This window comes from Perna viridis, chromosome 3 (assembly GCF_037379345.1).
Source record: "Perna viridis isolate PV_CMFRI_1.1 ecotype Kerala chromosome 3, ASM3737934v1, whole genome shotgun sequence".
Classification (NCBI taxonomy): Eukaryota; Metazoa; Mollusca; class Bivalvia; order Mytilida; family Mytilidae; genus Perna; species Perna viridis.
The window spans coordinates 2,234,139-2,247,309 of NC_142447.1; the positions used below are offsets into that span (position 1 = coordinate 2,234,139).

Below are 13,171 nucleotides of genomic sequence, written 5' to 3' on the forward strand. Positions count from 1 at the left end.
AAAAAATTAATAATTCAGACCTTCACACCAAATGTGGCAGTACGTAAAACATGTCAAAACCCTGAATAAACAGGAAACAGATGCACCTGGTCCATGCTCCCAGTTTTTAGTGGAGTCCCAGGTGTCAATTTCAAAAAAAGTTGTAAGTGTGAAATTACTCGTTAATTATGACGTTACAATGATATTTTAGGTTGTGCCATCATTACTTATGATCAACTTTACACTTACGACTTTTTGTGAAAATCAACACAGCTTCTCATTTACTTTTGTTACTTTGTATATATTATTTTAGTTACTTTATGTTCTTTGTTGTGTTTGTCCGTTTCCCATGTCTGGTCTTTGTCCCTGGATTACATTCTTTAGATTTCTGCTAAAATCTTGGTTCCCTTGATTACTCTTGAAAACAAATATTAACTGAAGTTCTTACATAACTGGTATAAATCACAAACCTGTCTTAATCAACTCTTCAGTCCCAAAGGATTTTATATTAGATATACAGATTTTTAGCATAAGCACAAAAAATCAGTCTGTTGACTTCTATTGCAAAAGGAGTTTGAAGAAGACAGTTCTTACTACAATGAAAGTTCTCTAATTTGTGGACTAGGGAAGAAACACAAGTTCCAGGATTCTTGAATTCATTGTATTGACGTTATAGGTATACACATCAATGGAAATCTCCTTCCCTTGGGAACCACATTTCGTAGTTTGGCTTACCCACAAAAATTGGAACCCCACAAACAATAGTATTTTCACAGTATACTAATATGAAAATCACTATGATAGTTGCCATATTGAACTTTTGAATCTTTTTTTTATTTTTCTATAGACATAACTGAATCAAATGTACAATACTGTGCTGTTCATGTGCTAGTTAGTCCTGACTCCATCTTGTGTTTTTGTTTTGCCACAAAATTAATAGCACTTCACCAAACAGTAAAGGGGTTATGTTTTACACATATCTACAATGATATTCCTATAAGCAGAACAAGGCTGACAATACCTGAACCAACCGAAGTAATTTAAATGTTGTTATCCATAATTGATCATTGATCAGTTTCCGATCAGTCATCAATCCATCAAATCAATCCATTAAACAGGTGATTGCTTCTATTTTACACCACATGACTGCTGATTGGTTAATAAATTTTACAGAATGGTTCACTTCAGTTTTTTTTTTATTATTTATTTGCATTTTTTTGTAATGAAATACAAAATTGTGGAAGTCATATTTATAATTCAAAGTAAATTAAATACTGTATGTCACTTTATTGGATTCATTCCAATAAAAATTCTGAAATTTACATGAACCAATTATCCATCTTTTCACAAACACCACAATCAGATCAGTCATAGGTTTTTGATCCATCAGCGATAATTCAACCATATGTCATTGATCCTTTAAATAGCTATGCGGATCAGTTCAGGTACTGTGAATTAGTGTATCCTGTAAACAAGACTACCATATTTGCAGGTTTTTTTTGTGGGTGTAGGATTTTGATCACGATTTTAGGAAAAAAAGGAATCCCAAAATTTTAGTGTTTTTTTATCTTGGCCAATGCTCAGTAGTGCACAAAGTTCTTGGGCTCAAAGTAATATTTCACTGAATTTATTTTCCCGTTTTTGGAGAAGCCACAAAAGTATGGTCAATTGTGTCTACTTCTCATTGTAGTTTCCTAATATGTCATTTCAATCATTAATGTGACAATAGATCTGAAAATTAGGTACAGGGGATTCTTCTGAAAAACACCATTACAACAGGACTAACATTCAACAAGATATGAATACAGATGAACAGGGTAATGGAGGGACAGATACACAGAGCAATTCCTACTCAACCACACAATGTATATAGTGGATTAATAAACATACCTAATGTTTTGACAATTTTGATGGGGGATGAACCAACTCCATAACTTGTATATGACTTTATATATAGAGAATAGACTGTATTCTCTGCTAGTGAGATTGAGTAATTCTGTTCATTGACAGGAAGCTCTCTTGTTGTTCCATTAATGTGAAGGATAAAATGCTGGGTTTCATTGTAATATGTTATTTTGTTGTACCAGTAATTTATTACAAGAGTTTTGTAGTTTACAACTTTTACTTCTAAAGTTGGAGCCACTGAAAAAAAGAAAAAGAACATAGTAGTAAATCACAGAAAATTTGCTGACACATTGTCAATGGGCTAGCTAACAAAATACAGAGAAAAAAAACTTGATTACTATGTGCTGTGTAGTTTTATCAACAATGTATCATAATCTCCTCCCCTTACACCAATTAAATGTAATTAGTAGATTCTCTTTCCCTATAGCCTCTAAAAAAAATTTTTAAAAATGGGGCCGCAGTTCTGGTGGATGGGGTAAATTTCATCAAAATTATTCAAAGCTTTGTAGGAGGTATGAGAATAAAAAAATACCCTTTTCCACGACTACCCTCCACCTTTTAAAATTTAAAATACCTACTCTTTGGAATGGAGGATTACAAGATGCCAATCTACACATTATTTAATTCCTGCCATTTATGATAATCATGTTGTGTGATGCATATGGAAACCATTTGGAAAATGTGATTATATTAATAAGCTTACTGTATATAATAAGACAATATGGTTGTATGCATCAAACAATATGGTTATCATATGTATCAGACAATATGGTTATATGCATCAGACAATATGGTTATCATATGCATCAGACAATTTGGTTATCATAAATGGCATTTCTGGCTGGGTAAGACCTTTCCTTAAAGGGCCATAGGGTTCTACCAAATACATCTTATATTAGTTAATATTGTAAAACCTCAACTTTTTGGTTTTTTATTATCCTTACACAAAAAACTGTTGACAAACCTTTTTTTTATATGTTATTATTTTTGTAGTTTTCGTGGCTAGGTCAGACCACAAATTAAAATTCTAAATGAAAAGTTAAATTTCCACTATAACTGTTATGACCAAAGTAAACCCACAAACTTAAAAACATTCTAATATGACGTCTTGATATCGTCAAACAGTATGTGTCTGTACAACCCCATCTTTAGCACCTGCACACTGTCTCTCTTCTTTCGCTGTCACTTAGAGATAATATACTCATTTAAAAACGTTTATGGGATGATTTAACGGCTGAAAGGTTATCTAATTGAAATCAATTATATAAATACATACATTTAACACATACGATGATATGAATATACAAATTTAATCCATACTGGGGAGGTTAAATGGAACAGCCGTTATCTTGGCTACCGCCAGGGAAATTTTCGTCACAAAAATTACCGTATTTGTCATATTAGAAAAGAAATAATTCCTTCTGGGGATAGATTTATACTCAATTTGACATGGGTTTGGCCTTAATATTCTATTATTTAACACAAAGGGACAGTACAAATCTACCCCCTCAACGAATTATTTCTTAAATGACTTTTAAAAAATCCATGAAACTAGTAATTATAAAAATATACAACATGATTTTACCCTCTATGATTCCTGAATAAATTCACACATTTTGTAGAAGTGTTCAGGGCTCAATCTAGATATAAAAATGAGTAAAAACTTCTCCTTGTTTGTGTTCACCCCTCCTTGACAGGGAGAAGTTTTTTGTGATAGAACACAAAGAGAAAAATGTCAATATCATTATTTTTCAAATGGAATTCACTAAAACTTCTCCTTCTCTCTATCTAGATTTAAGGCCCTGAGTGCAATGACATTTTTGATACAACAAGCTATTAAAATCTACTACATACTCACTGATTATATATACCCCTTCAAAAACAATAAGATTGCTATACATAGTGGGGTAGCCATATGTCCCCTGCTGCAGAATTGAAAATATTGTATCATTGTGTTGTGGCAGGGACAATTAAAAAGCAGCAATACACTTACTAACAAATACTGCCAGCTTTAATGGTGTACTTTGATTCTCCTTAAGTGAACTTGTAGCAGTACATCTGTAGAATCCTCCATCATCCCAATTTGTTGAGGAAATCATTAAAGATGCCTCCTGTACTGCAGATCCACTGTACTTCTCCTGATCCCAAGTGATGTTTTTATAACTACCATTTATCAATTTTTGCCATGTGACAGACAAAGGAGAAGGTACAGCAGCAACTAAACATTGGAGCCTGATAGACTCACTGTAGGTGACTTTATACATCTCCTGTGGTACTGTTACATTAAGGAAGCCTAAGAATAGAAATTAAGTTTTATAATGCACATAATTACCCCTACACCAGCATTTTTCTGATGTTTTATAGCCTAACAACATTGAACCCATTGGTACATGGAAATCATAAATGAAGATCATCCTTTAGAATTTGAAGTACATTAGTATTGAAAAAGAAATATTAGAAAAAAATTCTTTAATATATAATTCTTTCCCAACTTCTATTTGTCAGTACACTACACTAAGTTAATTCCTCAATACTGTGTAAGTTGCAATTGAAAAATGTGTAAGTTACCATACAAAAAAGTTTGATATTATAATACCATAGAACAGTGTGCAAGTTACTCGAGGAAAATGTGTAAGATACTATAGAACAGTGTGTAAGTTACCCTAGGAAATATGTATTAGTAACCATAGACCAGTGTGCAAGTTACCCTAGGAAATATGTGTAAGTTACCATAGAACAGTGTGCAAATTACCATAGACCAGTGTGCAAGTTATTCTAGGAAATATGTGTAAGTCACCATAGAACAGAGCAAATTACCCTAGGAGGAATGAGCAGGATACCACAGAAAGAATGAGAGAGTTACCATAGAACATTGTGTAAGTTACCCTAGGAAGAATGTGCAAGTTACCATAGGAAGAATGAGTAAGTCATTATAAAACAGTATAAGTTACCCTAGGAAGAATGTGTAAGTTACAATAGAACACCATGCAAGAGTTATCATAGGAAGAATGTGCAAGTTACAATAGAACAGTATGCAAGAGTTATCATAGGAAATATGTGTAAGTTACCATAGAATAGTGTGCAAGTAACCCTAGGAAGAATGTCCAAGTTACAACAGAAAGAATGAGTTAGTTACCATAGAACATTGTGTGCAAGTTACCATAGGAAGAATGTGTAAGTTACCATAGAACACCATGCAAGTTACCCTAGGAAATATGTGCAAGTTACCATAGAACAGCATGTGTAAGTTACCATAGGAAGAATGTGTAAGTTACCATAGAACTGTGTGCAAATTACCCTAGGAAGAATGAGCAAGTTACCACAGAAAGAATGAGTAAGTTACCATAGAACATTGTGTAAGTTACCATAGGAAGAATGAGTAATTTATTATAAAACAGTATAAGTTACCCTAGGAAGAATGTGTAAATTACACTAGAACAAGTTGCAAGAGTTATCATAGGAAGAATGTGTAAGTTACAACAGAACACTGTGCAACAGTTATCATAGGAAATATGTGCAAGTTACCATAGAACAGCGTGTGTAAGTTACCATAGGAAATATGTGTAAGTTACCATAGAACAGTGTGCAAGTTACCCTAGGAAGAATGTCCAAGTTACAACAGAAAGAATGAGTTAGTTACCATAGAACATTGCGTGCAAGTTACCATAGGAAGAATGTGTAAGTTACCATAGAACACCATGCAAGTTACCCTAGGAAATATGTGCAAGTTACCATAAAACAGTGTGTAAGTTACCATAGGAAGAATGTGTAAGTTACAATAGAACACCATGCAAGTTACTCTATGAAATATGTATAAAATACCATAGCGAAATGAATTACTACAGAAAATGTTATCTATGTCAATTTGAACAAAGTGAAATTTAGTAGAAATTTTCTTGGACTTCTTTGTGTTTATTTTATACCAATATGGTTTCATGTGTGGGCCCCTAGTTAGTCATCATATCATAATCTTCTCTAATGTCATATTTATGACAGCTTTATTTTTGTGTTACAGGTCATAGTGTAAAAACAGCAAAGATTAAACCACAAAATTCCTCAATGCCATTTTTCAGAGAATAATTCTTAGACGTGATTATACAAAGCAAACAAAAAAGTGGAAATTAGCAAAAACAAACAGTAAAAAACTACATGGAAATGCAAAATCAAGATATGAAAAGGTGGAATTCCGTATAATATTTAAAGAAGAAGAAAAACATGTGCAAAGGCAAAATGGAGGCAGGTTAACTTAACTGTAAATTAATACATGTACTAACTTGATGGTAAAAAATAACATTAGTAATCAATAATTAAATCCTTGATTGTTTTTGTTAGAATTCAACATTAACTTAACATAAGCTAAACACTAAATTAACTTTAATTATAACTGAGTTGTTGATTGTTAATTTTGTTATGACATGCTTCAAAACTCTTTAGATCACAGTCATGGTAAAAAAGTGATAAACACACGACAAATACTTCGTACAACACACATGATGGGTCTATTCAAAATTATGAAGAAACTAGTCATATTAGAATCGAAATAAATCATGCAAACTCCATTTTATCACTGACTCAGGGTAAAACAATGCGACATAAATGGCCAACCTGTGGTAAAACAAGGATAAAATGGAGATTCAATGATTTATTTCTTAATTTAACGTTAAGCTCCTCTTACACTAAATTAATGTTAAGTTAACCTGTATTAAATGTGAACTTAACATTAAATTAACTTTACCCATTTTTGCCTTTTATGATATTATTCTACACACATACACCCATAAATATACAACATAAAGTAATTTCAATTGAAACCAGAGGCTCACGTGAGCCTGTATCGCTCACCTGGTTTAATTACTTGCTAAATATTTCATATAATTTTGCGTAAATTTACAAGGAATTTTCCTTAGATGAAGATTTTCTTGCAATTTAAAGCATTGGTAAACAGGAATTATTGCATGGGACAGGTTGGAAAGGGGACATAATGCATAGTTTGCAACCCCAACATACTAAAATCCGGAACCAGGCCTTTAAAAATGCAGAAATTGCCATTGTTTTGCGGAATCCATGAAATTTCTGCAAAACACAGCGTTTCTTAGCCTCCAACATGATTACTTTGCTAAAAAACTAATCTTATTAAACTAGGCATTTCACATCCAGTTTTGTATGGAAATATAGTTTACAAGGCACATAAATGCAAACAATGTCATCAAATCTTAAGAATTATTTAAATAGACTGATTCATAAAGGATATAAATTCAACATTGTTGTCAGATCATTAAATCTTGTCTTTGTAGGAAAAAATATTGATACAATTATTAGATCATTACATTATAACTAAATCATTCATATTTTAGCATTTTAGTCATTGCACAACTTCTTGCTAGACCAACATAGTCTATGATGTTGCAGTTCTAAATCCTTTGGAAGTTTTGTAACTGATATTTTTTGTGTTGGGAGGCTTGAAGATTTGTCATCCTTATTTGTGTCCTGAGCTTGCTTTCAGTAACTGCGAGCATTCATTGTTTATACCTCATTTGTTTGTCTTCTATGTTATTGTTAATAATTGTTGAGGTACTTTTCTAATGAATTGGATGTATTTCAGGTTGATTTTTACTGTGTGTCTAACTTTGTATTTATTTTAGCCTTTGACCGTATAGAGGGGGAGGGTTTGGATCCAACAAAACTAGTTTAACCCCGCTGCATATTGTTTGCGCCTGTCCCAAGGCAGGAAATATAGTCACTGGCATGTAGTTGTCTTTTTTTAAAAACATTTTAGTTTCTTACCATAAATGATAAACTGATATAGTATTGAGGAAGGGCCGGACCTTTTTCGGGATGCTGGGATCAGAGGTTTTTAACCTCAGGATTTCGGGATTTCTGAGAATTAAACCCGGGATTTCGGGAAATAAATCCACCGGGAATCGGGATTTTAGCAGTTTTTAAGTTCCTTTGTTGTTCGGGATTTCGGGATTTAGTAAAAATAAAGTCGGGATTCCGGGATCAGACCCCCTCCAGCCCCCCCTCAGTATTGTGTTCACTGATTTATCCACTTTGTTTTTATTGGGGCAATTTAGAGCTTGCTACATGGAGGAAATTTCCCACTTGTTGAAGATCATGTGGCGACCTCTAGATGTATATTTTCTCGAGCGGAAACTTTGGTTAAGTTAAGATCCACAGTGGCAGCCATTTTGAAATGGCAAAAGAATCACAAGCTTTCATCTCCTCATGCCAACGATCATTTGTTTCCAGTTTTGTTTCATTTGGTCAAGCGGTTTCCGAGAAGAAGATTTTTACATGTTTTTCTCATAAGGTCCAATGTTAAAGTAAGATCCTCGGTGGCGGCCATTTTGAATTTCTGATTGGCACCAAAATAACAAACTTACATCCCTTCATAAAAGTGAACATTTGTGTCAAGTTTTGTTTAATTTGGTCAAGCGGTTTCCGAGAAGAAGATTTTTACATGTTTTTCCCATAGGGTCCAATGTTAAACTAAGATCCTCGGTGGCGGCCATCTTGAATTTCTGATCGCCACCAAAATCACAAACTTTCATCCCCTCATATCAGTGAACATTTAATAGTGTCAAGTTTTGTTTAATTTGGTCAAGTGGTTTCCGAGAAGAAGATGTTTACATGTTTTTCCCATAGGGTCCAATGTTAAACTAAGATCCTCGGTGGCGGCCATTTTGAATTTCCGATTGGCACCAAAATCACAAACTTTCATTTGCTCATATCAGTGAACATTTGTGTCAAGTTTTGTTTAATTTGGTCAAGTGGTTTCCGAGAAGAAGATTTTTACATGTTTCTCCCATAGGGTCCAATGTTAAACTAAGATCCTCGGTGGTGGCCATCTTGAATTTCCGATCGGCACCAAAATCACAAACTTTCATCCCCTCATACCAGTGAACATTTGTGTCAAGTTTGGTTTTATTTGGCCCTGTGGTTTCAGAGAAGAAGATTGAAATGTAAAAGTTTATGGACGGACGACAGACGACGGACAGACGACGGACGCCAAGTGATGGCAAAAGCTCACATGGCCTTTGGCCAGGTGAGCTAAAAAGCAAAATTTTACACCCATAAATGTCCCATAAACCATACTTACTATATATTACATTTAGAAACATAGGAGAACTATGACCCCAACCAACATCATTTTTAGCACCACATCTGTAATAACCCTTGTCATTAAGTCCCACCGAATTAATTATCAAATGGGGACTCTGTACTGTTGAACCACCATATTTGTTCAAGGTCAAATCAATGTCAATGAACTGAGATTTATTTGTAGATTTCTGCCACTTGACGATAGTGTGGGGAGGACTGGACCTCACAAAACAATATAAAATAGCCATCTCTCCACTATATAGACTAGAGTCATTTGAAACTTCCACTAGTGGATAACCTGATAATTAAAAAGCAAAACATACTTTTAAATTCTGAAAATTTAAATTATAACAAAACAACATGTATAGGGAATAAATGAACTTTTAAGTACTTCTACATCTAAGAATCAGGCAAAATATATATAAGGTGTGGCATATGAAGAAAAAATACACAGAGATTTTATGGCATTAACCAAGTATTTATGCCCAATAACCTTCAGAAATTACCATCAAAATGTTTGTAAAATTTGCCTTTTTAAGATATTCATAGATCAAATTTAGTTGAGATGCACTATAGAAAAATGCCGAAGTCAGATCAACCATCAATGCATATGTTGGCTGCCCAGACCATGTGACCTCATCTTATATTGGTCGTCTTACCTAGAAAATGTATTCCAGGTAAAACCACCAACAGTGTAGATGAGGTCAGATCATGAAAAGTGTAAACTTGCCCAGACCACATTATTTCATGTAACCTGACCGTGATTTAGAAACACACCTTATAACTTAATTTCTAATTGATTCAAGGCCCATAATTTCGATAAAAATCATCAGAATAGAATGAAAATTAAACTTGACCTGTAACTTATCATGGTGAATTTATATACCAAAAATCATGTTAATATCTGCAAGCATTTAGAAAAAAAGTTCGGAAAACATTTTTTTTCTGTGAATTTGCTAAGTTCAAGGCTCGTAATTTCGGTAAAAATCATTGGAGCAGAACAAAAGTTAAACTTGACCTGTAACTTATCATGGTGAACTTATTTACCAAATATCATGTCAATATCTGCAAGCGTTTAGAAAAAAAAGTCCAGAAAACTGAAGATGGACTAATGGACTGACGGGTCAAGAACATTATACCCATTACAACTTTGTTGCGTGTTGTATAATTAAGGAGGTAGACGTAGGGTAAGGGACACAACTCTTACAAATCATTGGAACATTTGTATTCAGCATTTTACATCAATCTCATGTACATGTAAGCATCAAAGTATCTTGGACTGATTTCATTCTGTTTCAAATGTAAGCTTGAAAGGCTTTGGTGAAATTGAATATGATAAAAACTTATCACCGATTTCAAGAGTTATGTCCCTAACCCTAGGTCTACCTCCTTAAATTAAATCGAAAATGGACATCCTGCTCTGGTCAAACAGGTCATTGTTATGAGAACCTTTAATATGATTGAACACCCTACTTAGATATGGTTCTGTCTAAAATCCAGGCAGGGGGTGATTGATCTCAAGGTAATAAATGAAACTATTCAAATACATTTGTTACATCCCAAAAACAACTTTTATGTTAATTTCCTTGGACCTGTTATATATGGTGAAATATTTTTTGACTGATTCTGGTGTGAGATTTTTCCACACTTATCTGCTGTATAATATAACCAATATCTCAAGTGGGCAACTTTCTTTTGCACTTTTATTTTTGAATAGAGTTTCAATGATGCCTACAGAAGGATTACCAATCAAAAAATAATTTAGGATGGACAAATTGATAAACCACTAATTATAAGCTTCTGTCTGATTTAAAGGCTGAGCTGTACTTATTAAATGTCAGTCCCTGTAAGAATCAGACAGTAGGTGAAACATGGTATGAAAAAAAAGGGTCATTCTGATAGTGTAATTTGACTATTTGCACCATCAGAATCAAGGAAAACAGACAAGATTTTTCATATCATGCTGGACCACTGAGTTACAATTTCATTGAAATGAACAGAACATGAACATTTCAAGGGCAGATAACGCTGTAAAAAATTTATTTCTAAAGATTCTATTGAAAAATTGCTGAGAAAATCCTATGATGCAGAGAACAAATAATGGTCTTTCCAAATAGAGACAGCATCCTTGAGTGATATTTCATTGTCAAATCAGTGGGGTTTTGACACGCATGTTGCTTATTTTTCCCATTTTGCCTGATTCTTACAAACACTTACATTTCAGTGACATCTGTTGACTTCTAGATCCTTGATATAAACATTGAATTGTGTATCAAACAAGAGAGACTTAACATAAATCAAGACAAACATGACTCCTTAAAAGTCAGGCAAACTTACCTATATTTATATTATCCAAGAGAGTAAGAATTAATGGGGAACTCTGTCCCAAACCAACATCATTTCTAGCTGTACACTGATAATAACCTCCATCATCCCAATCAATATTATTGATTATTAAAGATGGCATATCCAAAGTTGAACCACTGTATTTGTTCAGGGTCAAGTCAATGTCGATGAAGTGCGAAAAGTCAGTAGACCGTTGCCACTTGACCTCAAAGTGAGGAGGAGATGAGTGGATTGTACAGTTCAAGGTCACAGTTTCTCCATACACTACACTGGCATCATCTGGCACATCTATAATTGGGTAACCTTAAAATATAGGAGGAGTATGAGAATGCATAGATGAAAATACATCTTGGACCACATCAAGTAAGGAGCATGTTCATGATAAGAAATCAGACCCTTAAATCCAACATGAATAGTGCAAAATATTTAGAAAATGTACGCTTACTTTATTAACTAAAGATTTGTTTTTGCAATTCAAGCATGAATAACATGGAAACTAAAGTGCAAAATTGAGCCAAAATGTGTCAAAATTGACAAGTTGATCACTTTAATTTAGGACACATTTTATAAGTTGGCAATATTGATAAAATGTGTCAACAACTTTAAAGATATTTTAACCATACAAATCCTAGCAATTGTGTCAAGGAATGGCTTTAGATTGTTAAAGCATGTTCCCAATATTTCCATATTGAAAAAAAAAAACTTTAAGGCCGATTACAGCTAATATTTCTAGTCAATAGATTTTCATAGTTTTCCTCAATGATGACCTTGAATAAACATACTTCAAAATTTTAATGTAAAACACATAGCTCCCCAAATTAAATTTTGTGATAATAGAGCCTTAATAACAACATTTTATATGGATTCTCAAGCCTTTCATTTAGAGGCGGTACCAGGTAATAAGCTAATGAAAGGCACTTCCTGAATTTCAAAATTTCATACATTTTAATAAAAGAAAATGATGAAAAGTACCTCCTTCAAAACAAAAAATACCTGCATTGCCAAAAAAGTAATGAAATCTCTATATTCTGTAGGGAGAATTTTCACTATATAGCAAACTATTTAAAACAATTCTTATAAATTTATATACAGAACAAATAAAATTGTTTTCTTTTATATTTCAAAATAGAAAATTGGGGTTCACAAAACTCTTTCTTCTGCTATATTAAAAAAAAAATTTACCTCATTACATTTCTATTGAACCATTCTTGCCAATTATCTCCCCCTGAACATGTCTTTTTACAATTAATGTTTCTACATCATTTAAACACAATTAGTTAATTGTTAGTTAATTGAAACTATATATACATGTATATAGTTTCAATTAACTAACATATATATAGTTTCAATATATACTTGTATATTTTAAATATGTATATATATTTATGATTTTGCAAGATAATGGAAATTAGGTATTATCTATAATGTAGGTTTGAAACTGAAATGATGGACCAGCTCAAAGTTCACAGTTTCTTATCAATACCCATCACCACAAATATGAAATAAAATCATGCCTGCATGACATCTAGGACATAGGTATAAATGGCTGAATGACATCTAGGACATAAGTATAAATGCCTGCATTACATCTTGGACATAGGTATAAATGGCTGCATGACATCTAGGACATAGGTATAAATGGCTGAATGACATCTAGGACATAGATATAAATGCCTGCATGACATCTAGGACATAGGTATAAATGGCTGAATGACATCTAGGACATAAGTATAAATGCCTGCATTACATCTTGGACATAGGTATAAATGGCTGAATGACATCTAGGACATAGGTATAAATGCCTGCATGACATCTAGGACATAGGTATAAATGCCTGCAT

At 33.2% G+C, this 13,171-nt stretch overlaps 1 protein-coding gene across 2 annotated transcripts in view; it reads right to left on the minus strand.

The window, feature by feature from the left end:
* LOC148620630 (adhesion G protein-coupled receptor L3-like) overlaps positions 1–13,171 on the minus strand; it is a 75,763-nt gene that overhangs the window by 35,551 nt on the left and 27,041 nt on the right. For both annotated transcript variants that reach the window (XR_015920929.1, XR_015920930.1), the window contains exons 14-17: positions 11,323–11,634; positions 8,984–9,283; positions 3,878–4,177; positions 1,870–2,121 (exon numbers count right to left, since the gene is read on the minus strand). The gene's annotated coding sequence lies outside the window, so the exon portion shown is untranslated. The remainder of the gene's footprint in view (positions 1–1,869; positions 2,122–3,877; positions 4,178–8,983; positions 9,284–11,322; positions 11,635–13,171) is intronic.